General features: G+C 38.5%; 1 long non-coding RNA gene across 1 annotated transcript; it reads right to left on the bottom strand.

The window, feature by feature from the left end:
• Nucleotides 1-10,356: 10,356 nt before the first annotated feature.
• Nucleotides 10,357-15,273, bottom strand: LOC107834389 (uncharacterized). The gene is made up of 3 exons (XR_001660185.1): nucleotides 15,218-15,273; nucleotides 11,621-11,746; nucleotides 10,357-11,525 (listed from the first exon to the last, which is right to left on the bottom strand). It is a non-coding gene; the product is annotated as an uncharacterized LOC107834389 (long non-coding RNA).
• Between the last annotated feature and the right edge of the window lie 1,434 nt (nucleotides 15,274-16,707).

The raw sequence follows: 16,707 nt of genomic DNA, 5'->3' as shown, positions 1-16,707 counted from the left end.
CCCCTCCACGCCTCCCTCAGGTGATGTGGACATCTACTGTGTGTCTGAGTGTACAACGGATGACACATAAGAAGTGTCAACAACTTCTTATGTTGACACTATCAATATAGCCACCATGGCAGTTGTGATGAATGCAAATTACAAACAAAGGTTAGGAAAGGACACGTAGAACACAAGTGAATATCATTGAAAAGTTTGTTTTATTCATTGCAAACAGAGTAATCCATTTAAATTGTTTATTCTTGGGTAATTTTGATTGTTATGGCGTAGAGCTACTGAAAGCCAAAAGCCAGCTTTTCATAACTTCAAATATTGCACCAGTCCAACCATTTTATTGAGATAATTTTTGTTCACTGGGCCACTTAGGATCTTCTCTGGACACCTTAAAAGTTGGGACAACTGACTTACAGACTTTAGACAGCTTAACAATATGTTTACTGGCCAATTAAGTACAGTTGTCACTGACACTGACAGCTGTCTAAAGTCTGTAAGCCAGTATAGCAGGAACTGGTTCATTTGGCAGTGTGAGCAGAAGTCACGTCCTGCAGGAATATGAAATTAGTATCTCTATAAACCTTGTTTATAGAGATACTAAAGTCAATTTCTTGACTTTAGACTGCAAGTCATTTGAAAAAAGAATATTGCACCACTGAGCATCAATCTAGTTCTTTTTCTCATTGCCTCAGGCAATATTCTTTTGTCATTACCTCTGATTTGACAGTGAAGTAAAATCTGAATATGGCAGAGTTATCCCAGAGTGGGTTATGCTTCACAATCCTTTGCAACTTTTCCTACCACAGTTTTTCTTTCTACTCAACTTTCCACCAAAACACACTGAACAACCAGCTTCTTTAGCAATGATCTCTTATGGCTTACCCTTCTCATGAAAGTGTCAGTGACTGACTATCATTTAACTGTCCAGTCAGAAGTCTTTCCAAAGATTGTGTAGTTCTAAAAATTTGTAAAAACCATTTTTTGGTGATCTAATGTTAAAATTTTAAGAGAAACTACATTTGCAGCTCCAATTATCAAATTACCAATGATTTCCACTTAAATTTACCAATTTGTGTTCCTAAGTAGGAGTATGAATATAGATTCACACAAAAACATCAGAAAGGAGTTGACTGAAGGGAAAGCAGATTCTGGGGTTGTGGCAAAGCTTGCAGAAAGTGGACATGTCAATATGCCATGAGTCAGAGAGCGTCTACCTTCCTCCTAAGCCTCCAAACCGTACGTAAGCTGAATAATTATTGAGTTAATATATGGAAAGCAATTAATGCATATAAACATATATTTTTAGTAAATGTTTAGCTTTGCAAGATGGCAAAGTGTTATGAATGCAATACAATGTAAGCTATTGAGTGGGTAAAAAGTAAGGCTTTAGAGTCAGGGTTTTGTCTAATAAATGTCTAATTAGCCATTTATGAGCCTATTCAGTATCAAATACTAGTACAAAATACCTAATGACTGCCTGGGGCCTACAGTCACAGGAGAAAGCAAAAAGATTTATCCAAAGAAGTTTCTCAATGACTTTAGCGACTGAAAAATTACTCAAATTGTTGTAATTTGACTCGCTGATGAATCAGGGTCTGTGCAGGGGAATAGCTCTATCAGATCCAACCAAGAGGCTTAACCAGCTCACCAGTGTTAAACGGTGTGTAAAAGATGATTTGACAATAAAAGACTGAATATGTTTAAACCCTCTGAGGTGGATTTCAATGTGCCATAAAGATAAAAAGCATAAATTTGAAGAATAATCAGCAGCATGAGGAAATGGAGAGAGGTGATACCAGTGAATCACAACACTAACTGAAAAGCTTGGACTGAGTGCAAAAGATGAGATGGAGGAGAAATTTACATCTTCACATCCCACTCCGGTTTGAGTCACAGCGGCAACAACCTGCAACACGGCGACAGTCTGAATAGATTTTCATATAAATTAAGGTGGAAAAATGCAATAAGGAATTCCTAATAGGATCTGAATTCCCCTTGAGTCTGAGTCATGTTAGATTTTTTTTCGGCCTGCCTGATTTCTCCAGCATCTTTCCTTTTTTGCTGCTTACTGCAATACCTAACAGAAAACCACTGTGTGAAATTCTGCTGCATGGAAATTGGATTTCAGAGATTCATCCATAGATCCAAGTTTCTTACAACGCAATGTAAGAAATGCAACCTGTTATACTCCACTTCCGTTCTACAAACAGCATTTATAGGATCACGAGAAAGCTCAGTGCTCAAACTATCAATTGAAATAGGCAGTTCCACTAACGCAAGGTCCTTCAAATGAAACTGAAGCTTGTGGTGATGGGTTGGGGGGCAGTTTGATATCCATTCAAGGGAAGCAGGAACAAAACTCATGTTGATTTGATTAAACCTAAAGCAATAATGTACAGCTCCACTTTGACCTGAACCTGCAGGTCGGTAAGCCTTTGCTAGCACCGTTTATCCCTGTTTGGAAACTGGGCTAAAGGTTAACACTGCCCAAGAGCCTTACTGTGCTCTGTTATGGGATACCAAAGACAAAGGCACATGATTAGAAGAAGAAACTGCATCTGATCTTGACAGATGGATAGACCGTATCAGTCTTACAGGACTGCCAGCAAAGACTTAATGAGTCTGGCTCTTTAGCAATAATCATACCACTTCTGCACATTAAAACTGTATCCATCAAGGCTTAATGAAATCAACTGTGCTATGTTTTAATTAGCAGGGGTGATTTGTTGCGTCTAAAAAACACCTTCTGATTACTCCCCTGCAAAATTAGGGTCACATGAGATTATGTTACAGGTAAAACTTTGCAAAACCATTGCGGACAAAAATTGAAGGCAATCATACAATACAATTGACAATATTTAATTTCCCATTGTTGTGTTTTAAAAAGTCACAAACATAGTTATGGAAACAGGAAGAACAAGATCTAATTATTCTATAGCTATCTTTTGTAGCATTCACTTGACGTAGGTCGTAGTAAATCGTTTTGACAATATGACTCAATATGACAAAGTCTGGAGTCTGGACTTTGACCGAGCCATTGCAACACCAGGACTCACGTCATTTCGGCTAAGCTGGTGCAGATTTACGGCTGTGTTTGAAGTCATTGTCCTCCCAAAACCACTGGCTATTTAGTGGTGAACGGACTGGTGGTCAGTTAATCAACTGCATTTGATTTGGATCACCTGGCTGATGTTTACTTCATGAAATCTTTTGGACGTAGCAAAAATGTACTGGATTTTTACTCAACGACTGATGTATCATGACTAAAATTGTAAGAAAAATCAGTTGCTAATCATATTTCTTGATGTGCAGCTTAGAATGCAGTTATTAGAAATCACTCTGCAGTTTTTGTCACACACTATCAATGGCGTAAAACAGTGTACACAATGGTCAAAGTTGAGACATGCCAAGATGTCATATTGCAAAGCAACTTGGTTAATGCATTGCTGAAAAGTTAATAAACAGTTAGCCAACTGCTTCCGCTAATAAGGTAAAATCAGTTGTCATTAAAACTCTAAGTTAAGTAATTTTGAGTTGGATCAATTTACTGTTGCAATATATTTTCAGTGATGGTCAAATCTGAGCGGTGACCTAAGTTATCAGAAAGACTGACAATGCAAATCATGACAGAAAAGTATCTTAGATGAATGAGAAAAAGAACAAAGAGCTATGATTATAGAGACGACACAATAATAATCTGAATTCAGAGACAGAAGTCCAGAATTAATCAGAGATTGTATGATCTAACTGGGAGTATGTCTGCATGAATTTTTGCTGTGGTGCCAAGAAAGTCTGAGTGAGCAGCTGATGAATCACCACCTAATTAATTATTGAACACCCCCTCCACCAACCTGCCTCTGCTAGCATGGTAGCTAGCAACAGTCAAACATGTGATGGGCTGAGAGATCCATTCAACACACACACAGGGTCTAGGAGCGCGGTTAATGGGAGCAGGGGCCCTTTGTGTCTCAGCAGGATGCCTGATGAACCTCAGAGGGATTTCAGAGGAAACAAACATATTCCCAACACCATCACAGACTAACACAAACCCAAAGGGAATTAGCCAAACATCAACGCAATTATATCCCTGACAAAAACTAGGTGATTCTTATCAGGTGCAAAACACTATAATGGGGTGCTTTAAAAAGACCAGTGACTATTTTAATACTACTAAGCTGTGAATCTGACACCTGGGCAACAAATCACCTAAACTTTCTCATTTTACTTTCGTACTTTATGTCAGGCGGACATATTGTTCTGTCTCCAACAAGGTGGATACTGCACCAGCTGCAGCCTTAATTGTATCATCCCCAGCTATATTAAAATATTTAAAAGACAAAACAAGTCATCTTATGTCATTTTGGACACTGTTTCCACACAATTGTGTGATTATATCCAAGTGCTGCTCGTGATGTGAGCAGCGCATAGTGACAGAAGGGACAGGTGAGTCACCGTGGGGCTGCAGGCTGAACACATTGCACTGCAGCACTGCACATCACGACTCGCACAGACAAGAGAGGAACAGCAAGAGAGCTAAAGGCACGGAATTGGGAATAAAACACAGGATGGTGGACAAAACACACCGAAAGGAAATGCAGCGGAGACACAGCAAAAAGCCTAAATCATTGAAAAGCAAAAAAAAAACAACTCAGGATAGAATATATATTGAACACTGGCAGTAACGTCTGTATTGAAGACATCCATCACCCCTGGGAGGCTCCTTAAAGCCTTGATATCTATACTCGTCTGTCTGCTGTCTGTGTGGAGCCTTCACTCCTCAGTCACCAACCAGTTTAAGGCATATTTATCAGTCTATACAAAGAAGGGGATGTGCCAGCTGGCTTTCAGCCCCCATTCGGCTGAAAGCAACAAATCAAATAGAATTGTATATCCAAATTAAATCACACAGATTTTATATAAATCTTATTCTAACTTCCACCGCATTGTTTTGTGCATTAGCATCATCTTGTTCCTGTAATCATACAGAAACATAAAAAACTACGCATTAACACATTAGAAGCGTGTTTTTAATTGGCTGGAATTAGAAATAAAGTCTGCTTGAGCTCAAGGCAACATTTACATCCTGAATGAGGTTGGTGACTGATTTCAAGATTAATAAAATTAGCAGACTCAAAAATATGTCCAATAATATTTTCAAACATGTCAAAAGAAATCATTTGCCTGTCTAGATCTCCCATAAATCATGAAAAAACAGAAAGTTGAATTTCCAATTGGGCAATGAGGTAAAGGACGATTATGGTTTTGAGGGGGGCTCTAACCAAACCTAGAGTCGCTCCAATTTAAAATGAAATTTGATGCAATTTTAGATCTCAGTAATCCTACTTTATATATTTTTTCAATTCACAAAACTGCAAGAGTTTTGTTTTATTTTGTTTGTTAAAAAACACATTCTCAATGGAACAAGTCAGAATGCTTTGCTTGGCATCTACAAAGCAGTCCTACTTCGGTTAAGATCCACATGAGTAAAACTGGTTTAACTGGTTTCAGAACATATGTTAGTGGAGCCCAGAGGGCAAAACCACTGAAAAGGTGCTTTAAGCATCTTAAATTAGTATGGATTTACCAAAAATAATAAACATATACAATAAAAACTCAAGTTTTGCTGTGGCAAATCAAAAATAAAGGGAACCTTATGAATGTAAGTTACTATTAAAGGAACTGTGTTTTTTAAATGTTTACTGTGATATACATAATCACTAATTGACGACATTCTAAAGATCTCTTTGTCTGAAGTTTAATTTTTGCATTACAACTGTAAGCCAACCCAGTTACAAAACAAGGCAGGTTTGTCACTATTCATAGAAAGGGCAACTAAAAGTGCTTTAAAAGCACGCAAAGCAACTTACTTTTGTAATTATGCAGGAAAATATTTTAAAAATCCACAATATCTATGGATATAAATGTGACTATGGTTTTCAAATATCCAAAGAACATCAAAATACTTTGACAAAAAATGATTCTCCCAACTTTATGGTGCTGTTTAATGAATGATGGTTGGCCTACTGTATGGTGATCAAAGAGGCAGCGAGTGCTTCTGAGTTCACCTTCTTTTTACTGGAAAATATCACGTGTGCGCTGTACGCGCATGTGATTTTCTCAGTAGTGAAGCAAGTTTTCCCAACCGGTGCTTTGAACAGCAGAGTGGCCTGGACATGACAAGGCTAATATTTTACCAGCATGCGTCCCTTAGCCGGTTGTGTCCTGTCAAAGCAGGATGTGTTGCTGATGTTAAGTCGGACTGATCTCCACCAAAATCCCTCCCACCCCTGTTGAGAGGGCTGAGAGTGACCCTCGACACCCGGTCAGTTATAAGCCCTGAGAGAGGTCTGAGAAGCCTTCTGTGATCTAAAGCGACTTCTCTGTGGGTCCGGTCGGGTCAACGGAAACAGAAAAAGTTTTAAATACATCGTGTTGTCTTTGCATTAAACCTCCAGAGAAGCAGGAGGTTTGCAAGTCCAAAAACATACATTGTTATCCTGTAAAACCATAACACATTTAAAACTTAGATTACACAGGAGTAGTTCTTACAATAACTTTTGTCATAGGATAATAATGTCAATGTTTTGATATTATTAATATTATTGATATTATTTTATATTATTATTATTATTATTGATATTATTATTAAGTTTACATGAACTTAACAATAGCACATGTAGTATGCTAGCACTATGAACTACAGTTGTTAAGCTGTGAATGTTAGGCAGTTGACAGCAGGCTTGTTAATCAAACAGACAAACTGTGCATTAAACACTTCAATACAATAACAAAATATAGTGGGGGGTTGTTTATATGCTGTCTTATTTTAGAAGCAGTTGGAATAACTATTCTGTTTCTACATAAATGAAATAAATTCGATGATGTTGCAAATTTTTCTAGAATTTCGCCAAATTGTTGCACAAATGCAGCAATACTTTACTAAAGATTTGTATGAAGTGACAATTTAACACTGTCTGGTGCTTTTAGGTAACTGTGTTTATATGTAATAACAAATGGGGATGATCTGGTAATTTGAAAGTAGCTTGGGGTGAAAATAGAATAGAATAAAATAGAAATATATTTTCTTGTCCCACATTGAGGAAATTCAGCAAAATACATAAAGGAAAAATCACAACTTTAAGTTATCCTGTAGTTGAGTGCAGGCTTGACTGTAAATCATAGCTTCTAGTTATGATCTACAGGCTTGACTCAACCTTTTTACGTTGACCTACATTTGTCATGGACTTACTCATCAATGAAAGAAGAGGAAGAGTTTTTGCAAAAAATATTTCAAACCGACACTTCCAGAATCATCTTGGGAATTTCATCATCTTAATTGGCTGCAAGGTATAACTGTGAACTTGGGCCTGTTGTTGCCTTTACTTTAAAATATGCAGTTTTACGAAGGATCTACTTGTTCTCTCTGCGATAAAAACCAAAACACGCTGACGTCAGCAGCAGCATCTGCAGGAACTTGTCATCAAAGACATTGTGATTTTGCAAGGCAAATGTTTTAGATGCCAACATTGCAGCAACTTTAAGAAACCATCACTTTCACCTGGAGGCAACAGCATATTTTGTGTAAGACTAATCTATAATTGTCATGTTATGATGAAGAAATGAGCAAATACTCCAAACTTGATTATATGGTGACATAGTACAACAGATAAAGGCAGTAGTTTGTGTCATTTAGGTGACAGCTCAACAAAAAACTAACTCTGGGGAGTTTGAATTCTGCAAATATTGCCAGAGAAAATCCCAGAATAAAAAGCAAAAACCTAAGTTTGTTGGAAAGGGAATTCCTGTCTGGGTTTGTAGAAATGGAATCTAAGCCCAAACAGCAATTTATTTTGATATATGTGGAGGTGCATGTGCGAAACAGACAGGAAGAGAAAAAATGAGGCAAACTGTGCCATGCTTGTTTGTGTGAGCATGTGTGAGAGAAAACTAAAGAGACAGCGAGAAGAGGAAGCAGTCACATGTTTGGAGGAAGAAGAGAAGAGGAGGGAGGCGAGACAGCCCATCCCTCCTCTACGTCACAGTGACGCCTCCGTCCGCCCCTCCCTCCACTACAACTCACATGACTGCAGCAGGGCAGTTCTGTAACACCAGTCACGAGGATAGAGTACTACAATAACCAGCCGGCAGGGGCGAGTGTGTCTTTTACAAGTACAACCCAAATACACACACACAGCAATGGGGAGTAAAAGAAAGCCATAAGTCCACCTTAATAACCAGTAGTAAATATTAACATATTAGTGTGCCATTTGCACTATAAATAACCTTATCAGACTGCACATAAAGAAAGGACTTCACACTGCGATACAGTGCACAGTTTGATTCCGTTTCTGACTCAAGTTTATCTTCCCTCTTCCCTCTAAGTCAAGGACTTAGCAGCAATCCAGCATTAAAAAGCCTCAGAGCAAAGCGCCGCGTAGACGCAACAGCATGCCTATTTTCATCTGAGCACTTTTCTCCCTCACAGTTGTCCCATTTACATTCCACATCCATGTCTTTATTGGATCTGCACAGCACAGACATACTTTTGTTTTATAGTCACATTTTCCAAATCGAAATGTGTATCAGGTGTCTTGCGCATTATTTCCCCCCCTTGTGCTCAGTATGATGTGCATTTCCAACTCCCTTCTGCTGGTTGACTGATGTTTGGTTGTGTGGGTTTGTAAGGCAGAGGTGATTTTTGAACAGAAATGATTTGGTACACCACTTTTTGAATCTTTCAGGGAATTTTATTCACACCAGTGGTAACCTGATACACAATGGCGTTTTGTAATTTGGCCGTTAAGACTCACCGCCTAGGGCGCCACTTCAATTTGGGGAGGGACAAGGACAAAGACAACAAAACTTGTATCATATACACCGTGAATATGTCTTCTATTCCAATTTTACATTATCAGTCAGTGGGCAAATAATTGTATCACAATATTGTTGATTAATTCCGCATTAATAATAGTGATTGCAAGTAATAGAGATATGATTATGTACTGCTCTTTTCCATGGTCATGATATCCCCTGAGCTTCAGACTCTTGGTCACTAAAATCTAGATTTGGTACAGATATAAAGTGCACTAAAGTCAAATCAGTCCAATGGGCCAAATACCCACCCATCAGGGCATAACATTATGACCAGCAAGACCCCTCTTGATGTAATCTCTTCCAGATTTGCACTTGTAGAGATTTAAATTATTTCCAGTTTTTCATTACAAGCTATATCAACCTGTTGTTTATTTATTTCAAAAAGGGACAATGAATATTATATAATATACCAGAGTTAGCCATAGTCTCTCAGGGTACAATCATTAAAAATACATGACAGTGCAATACAGACAAGTTAACAAGCTTCTTCTATCAAAAAAACTGAAAATAATAATAATAATAATGATAATAATATATAAAAAGTATTTTTTAACTAAAAAAGACATCAAATTACAAATTGCTGCTGTTTCTGACACAATTTGACTATCACACACTTGCCCTATGAAACTCACTCAAATTCTTACGCTTGCCCATTTTTCTGACTTTGAGGAGAAATGTTTTCCTAATATATCCCAACTACTTATTGGCAACATGATGAAGAAAAAGTCTGAGTAATTTACAATGTTAATTGATGTTTGTACCTCATAAGGATTACTGGAAAGCAGTTTGAATGCATAAAACATGAAATATGATAGGCTACAAAATATTGCAGTGCTTTGGAATAGAGATATTGCATATGCTGATCATGTGTGATGACTGTGATTCAATTTGTTGCTGCAAAGCCAATTTAAAGAGCTTAATATGTGATAAATTCCAGTGAGAATACATGAATAGTATAGCTGAGTTATGTGTAACATAATGTTCTGCAAATATAACATACATTGTTTTGCATCTCCCTTTAATATGCATAACATTGAGATGGCTTTCATCCACAGTATGTGTTATGTGTAGGCACATGTCACTGCTGCGGCTTATAAATAGCCCACAGTCTCCCTACATCCCTCCACGCACTGATTTCAACCTGCTAGAGCTGCCAATCAGCTGTGACAGACCTCCCTTCATCCCCCACTTCACCAACAGCAACAGCGATACCTCCAACCCACACACACAGCGCATCAGATGCCGCGATGACCCTGCATCATCGAGAGCAAAAACAATCACCGCAATGCAATTATGTCACGCTGTGCTGCGGTTCCTGGATTGACAGTGACAGACCCCTGAGGGGGTCTTTTCCTGCAGACTACCTGCTAGGAGATTAATCTTCGTGTGTTGCGACTGTAAATTAGAGAAGAATCAGAAAATCTTCGCTGATTTCCTGACATAACTGACCCCTTTATGTCAGGAAATAACATCGCGGGGTCCGCGCAGCCCCCCGCGGACCCTCCTCATCCATACACACAATCGGTTAACAGCCTGTAACCAAAATCACACTTTCAGGTAAGCGGTCAAAGAATCGAGCAGATTTCTGTCAGTTTTTCACTCAGACGCGTTTTGTAATCGTTTCGATTACGCAAAGCATTATGAAAACGTAAAACCGCATCAACTTTCCCAGCTGACTCGGAACCCGCGTCTGCTCTTCTTCGTCCAGGTTTTGGAGATACAAAGTCTAATTAACAATAATAATGAAATGTCCGTGAACGCATCGTGGGAAAGGTGTTGCTCAACTTTTGAGCGCTCCGACCAGCACGCGTAGATCCGCAGGAGATCCAAAGATCCTCCAGCGCTCTAAGCCCGCTGCGTCGAGGCAATCAGCTTAATAATGAAGTGGATAAATAACATTACACAGCATTAATGTGTTGCAATGCCACAACAAGAGACCTCTTCAAAACATTTAATTAGTGTTAAAAAAGAAAACAAGGAACGCAAACACATGGATTAAGCACACACAAGTTTGCCTTCCTTCACACACATTTAAAAAATAAACAGTCCAGAAGCCAATTAATACGTCAATATATCACAATAATCCACCGGCTTCGTCCACGCATGAAGAGGCGCACCACGTGTTCCGAGTCCCCGGCACTGAAATTAAAACTTCCCTCAAGAATGCGTCTAAAGTTTCCAAAGCGCCCCTCTGAATACCAAATAATCCCGGCCGAGCAGCAGCACACTGGCTGCTTTCCGCCTCCACATCTAACACCAAAACATGTATCCGTTTTCATCCATTAAATTCCCCTATTGCCGTTGGCTGATGACATTTCCTCCAAGACACGTGAAAGCCAGACATCAAGTCATTGTAGTCCACACACACACAAGCTCACGCACACACGCATGCAGACCGAGAAACCGGCTTGCACTGTGCCGGAGAGATGCTGCTGTGCAGCCCAGAGAGAGGCTCCCATCAGCCGGGCACAGCGTGCACCAGAGCCGGCGACGTGCAGAGACGTGCCCCGCTCTGCAAAGCCCTGCGTCCCGTGTATCCTCCAAGGCTGGGATCTTACCTGGCTGCCGGAGTTTTCTGTCAGGTAACTGAAGACAAAGGACGAGAGTTCCTCATCTAATAGTGGAGCGCAGTCCGCCATCTTCTAGTGAATGAGGAGCTGCGGAGTCAGAGAGTGGAGTATAGGAGGAGGAGGAGTGAGAGCGGGCCGCCTGTAGGGGGCGCATCTATTTACTAGTGGAGACAAACATACACATTAAAAAACATGCGGCTCTTCAAAAGCGGTCTCCGGGGAGCACCAGGGGGTCAATGCTTGGATTCCCGCGGCTAAATCAGGACATTTTCACTGCAGTGTCACTGCCCTGTAAGCTTAATAAAGATCTGTTTATAGAAATAGATAGACATATTCTCACAAGAAAGAACATGTTCTGCAATATAATCCACAGTTTACAGCAGTTAAACTGTGCTGATATATTTTTGATGTAGCTGAGAAAGACTCAGAGAAATTAGAAACACGCCATGCAATCTTTCCATATTCTTTTGTTGAACTAGTAGATGAATTATAGTTCAAGCATGCAAATACATGTCACCATCCATAGTTTCAGTTTTGGGACTTCACTTTTGAAGTTTATTGTTGTTATTGTAGAATTACCTGTTCTATTTCTTCCTTGTATATTTTTAGGGTTTCAGCAATGTCCAGCATCACCGCACATGATTTAGACCTAACATTATGACCGGCTGCTTAATAGTGGGTTGGTTTCTCGTTTTCTGCTAAAATAGCCCTGACTAGGACAACTGTGGCTACTATCCAGTAGCTTGCCACCATTAGAATGTGAATGTGTGTGTGTGTGTGTGTGTGTGTGAGAGAATTGGGTCTTCTGGTTTGAAAAAATGTTATACACAAGCCATTTAGCGTTAACTTCTTGAGCAATTTCAGCTCTCTGCACAGGCCAGCCTTTGCTGCCGATGTGCATTATGACCAAGACATCAGTCCTCTATGCTATTTTTGACTGGCGTTTTCCACTGCAGGGACACCCTATAAGGGCTGCAGTTTTGTAGATGCTCTGACCAAGTCGTTCAGGCCTTGTCAAAGTCACTCAAATCTTCACACTTATCAATTTTTACTCCAAATCAACATTTAGGACAAAGTGTTCCATTGCAGTACCGTAAAGAAAATGTAATCAGTTTCATTAACTTCAACTCTTAGTGGTCATAATGTTATGCCTGATCATTGAATACATGACACCAAACACAAATCTGAAGTGCAATCTTGGCATTGAAACTAAGAATAAAAATGAACGCCAAACTAATATGCATTCATTAAGGACATTGTTTTATAACCACAGAAAAGAAAAACACAAAATGTGGGGCTGATCAGTGGGGACATGCATTGTACAGTTAAAAACTCTTGAAACATTCAGCTTTTGTCTCAGAACCACAGCTATAAGTGGCAAAATCCTCTTGCTGTTGCTGGGAAACAGCAACATCGACGCCTGTCAGTTGTCTATTCCAACACAGCTGATGTTCTGCGAAACCATTCTAACCGGGTACTGTTTTCTTTTGCACTCAGGGTTTTGTATATATTTATATATTTGTATTGATTCATATAGTGACAGCCCCTTTTTCCACATATTTACTGTGTCCCTTCCTGCATGAGCGCATTGGCTTATGGTTTCCTGCTAACAATAGCTGTTTTCTCATCACAAACCTGTGCAGTCTTCTCAGACGAGCAATATTAACGCTAACATTAAATTACACTTACATGGAGTCTATTCATTAATCAGGTGGCCTCTGAAAGCAGTGGGTAACACTGGCTTTTATTTTATGTGACACTTTTCAGAATTCTGTTTGTGAAAAAGATTGAAAAATAACTGAAGCAATCCTTCTGCTTCACGTTTGTGCTGACATATCAGGTAAAATCCCCATGAAAACACTGTACATTGTTGATGGTGGCTGTAACATAACAAAAAGCGAATGAGTTCAAAAGGTATAAATACCTTTGCAAGAAACTATGCTAAAATGTTTAAATTTAATACTTTGTTCTGCAATGGTGTTTTATGTTTATGAGCCATTTGTTTATAATCTGATAAGAACAGTGATGTTGTTCAACCTTGTTTCTTGAAAGTCAGCATGACTTTGCCTTATTGGCCTGAATTAACCGGCTTTACCTAGCTTTCAACCTGACACCTAGCCTGAAGCAAAATAGCACGCTCGAGTAAATCTCGTCTTTACTGCACACAGTCAGTGGTAATTGGATGACTTAATTCTTTATAGTTTCCCCTGGCAGTTTGTTGACAACCTTCTGCACACAGAGACACGTCTAAACAGTATAGTTTAGACACAATTCTCTCTTTTGCAGTTAGAGGAAAACTTACATTTTAATCCTTTGTGGTTGTATCATCAGTGGATGAGCACAATATTTTTTAAGTTCATTCCAGCACATGCTTTAACTTAATCCAAAGCCGTTTCACTTGATAATGGACAGTCAGATCCAGGTAATGATGAATGTGCTCTGTCAGTAGATCTCCAGAGTTTCTGAACTCATAACAGCCTTTCTGTTTTCCATATGAATGCATCTGACAGTGCACATCCATGACCCGAGCAGATGCAAATATGTTAATTATACCACAAAAACACAAAGTTTTCTTCATTCAGATGCAGAAACTAGAAACAAATCTGTTGCCTTATTAGTACCAGTAAAAGCAATTATCTAAACTAGGCCAGCTCCTTGGATGCAGTCAGAATTAATCCACAGTTGTACATTCCCACTACACACACGTTACTGTTACATTTTTACTATGCGTTTCTGAAATTGTGTCAGATCCAGATGCAGAGCAAAACAGAATGGAAAATACACTTCAGCATTTGTTTGCTGGCACCAGTAGCTATGCTTTATTGCAGAAAGTAGCTTTGCTGGAAGGCAAGTTTGTGTTTTGTTGTTGGTCAGGGGGGAAAAAAAGTTGCTATGTAATGCAGTTTTCCTTAAAATGTTCCAGGAAAAATTATGGCATTGGACAGATTCCCAATTATCTAAAAAATCACAGAGCAAATAAACCCCTTTGTAGAAAGGTGTTGCAGAATTAGATTTTAAAAAGAAAATGGTCCAAGTCCTTTGGGCCTGAAAAAAATGAGGAACAGCTCAGGTAAAGGTAACAGGCATTGCTTTCTGTAAAATCAATCAAACTCTTTCTAGATATAAGGTGTCAGCTGTAGGACAACATGTCTTGGTTGTACTTTTTTATTTTGCTATTTTATTGTCCAATCCCTTAAAAACAATCTTCCACACACACATGCCTTTGATGACATCACACAATATATAAGACAAAAGATGCATCTTGTTTTTTTCCTTGCTGTAACACGGAAAAAATGTGTACAATTTCTGGCTGCACCAACATGTTGGAGCTGTAGATGAGAACTTTCATTAGTATTACAATAAAACATTTATATACATAGACTAAAAAACCATTGTGAACAAATGTCTTACTTACAACTAAAAAGGACTGAAAGGCAAGACAAATTTTAAAATGACACAAATTACACAATAAGAAAAGACAAAACCAATAAATGAAATATAACATTCACAAAAACATGACACAAAAAGGCGACTAAATAGTGGAGCAGACAAAGAGTCTAAGAATGGATAAAGACAGCTTGGTGAAGAGAACAAGGGTTGACTGGAATGGTCAGATTTCATTATCAAAGACCTTCAGTGATTTTTCTGAGTCAAACTGCATGAGTCAAACTAATAACTCCATTAAGGGTAATGATTTTTATCAACAGGACTTTTTAAGTCCCAAAAATGTTTCCGGCATTTTTGCTGGACCAACAACTACTTCTGTAGAAAATGATTACCTGGCAGACAGATTTACTGAGCCCAGTACCACCAGTTAGCACCTCCACACATGCATCTGAGAGGGAAAGAGAGAAGCACAATTTGACAAGTACTCATTTTGCAAGCTGTGAATATACACTGAAATACAAGTTGATAGACAGTTTCAAATAGAGTATATTTTGGGGCAATAAACTATTACTTGCAAGAGACAGATGGGTTTCATACATACACTATACATTAGGGCAACTTGTCAGAACTTATTCCCAAACAACATGTCAACTAACAGTGTCAGTTTTGAAAACAAAGGAAACATATTCGTCATGCAGTGCCCAAGACTTTATAAGTTGAGTGAAGTGGGAGATTAAAAAAACCTATCAAATTCTATTTTGCTTCAACACATTAAGGTAGTAAAAATAACTTTTATGTCTTTGATTTTGATGTTTTCCTTAGCAGAAACCAAGTGAAAGGTTTTATTAGCTAAAGGTTAGTTTGGCAGGTACAGTATTTAGGTCATAACACCAAAGCATGAGTCACTGCGAGTGAATGGCTGGAAGGACTTATCAACTGACATGAAAGAGGCACGGGGATCATGTTTTACAACCATGGGAGCAGGAAATACTAACTTCTCCTTATGCACAGGGAATTACAAATGCTTTTTTTTTTCTTCTTTTTTTTTTTTTACCAAAGGCAGTGATATACAAGTATCTTTTGGGTGTGATATAGTAATGATGCCTCATTAACATCCTCATCATGAAGGAGAAACTCATTAACTTGCAGTTAAGGTCGTCTGAATACCACTTCATCTCAAGAAATGGGAATATCATTGAGAAGATAATTATTTTCAGTAAATTTGATTTTAATATGTTTATTTCAGAATAAAATTTGTTTTACACAGAATGATAAAGTAAATACAAAAAATGCTTAATACTGTTGGTGATTATGACTCACACAAATTTAGTTTCTGAAAAAGTAGAATGCTGCAGAAGACCAAGAGAAATTTGATCCTAATACAGAAATGTTATGTATGTAATGTATTTTAAAGTGCATGCAGAACCAAAGTTAAGGATTTGTAGTGGCCTGGTCAATGTCTGACTGAAATGCTGTGCCAGATTGGGTTTTCACCATGAAAACTGCATCAGATTTACTTTGTGTTATTGTTTGATGTTCAACTTGCTTCATAGTGTGAAACATTTAAATATAACAAGAATGAATGCACATATTTTTCTCTAGAATATCTCAAAAAGGTGTTTGTTGTCAGTAAGGGCTACATGAACTAGAATAATCTTTGCTGATTTTGATGCATATTAAAATGGAAACTTAGGAAACAGGAATTTTGTGCAGTACAGGTCTGTTTGGCTTTGTAAGCATAGAAATCCTTTTAGGTCTTTGGAGTAGAGGGGGTTGCATGGTTCAAGCATTGCCAGTAAAGGTGACTTAGACAGGAATTTTTGTTGATCTAAAGTTCTTTTTCCTCAATTCATAACTTACACATAATGTATTTTCAGTACTT

Source organism: Poecilia formosa, unplaced genomic scaffold, assembly GCF_000485575.1.
Source record: "Poecilia formosa unplaced genomic scaffold, Poecilia_formosa-5.1.2 Scaffold605, whole genome shotgun sequence".
NCBI classification, from domain to species: Eukaryota; Metazoa; Chordata; class Actinopteri; order Cyprinodontiformes; family Poeciliidae; genus Poecilia; species Poecilia formosa.
This window is presented reverse-complemented; position numbering and strand designations above follow the sequence as displayed.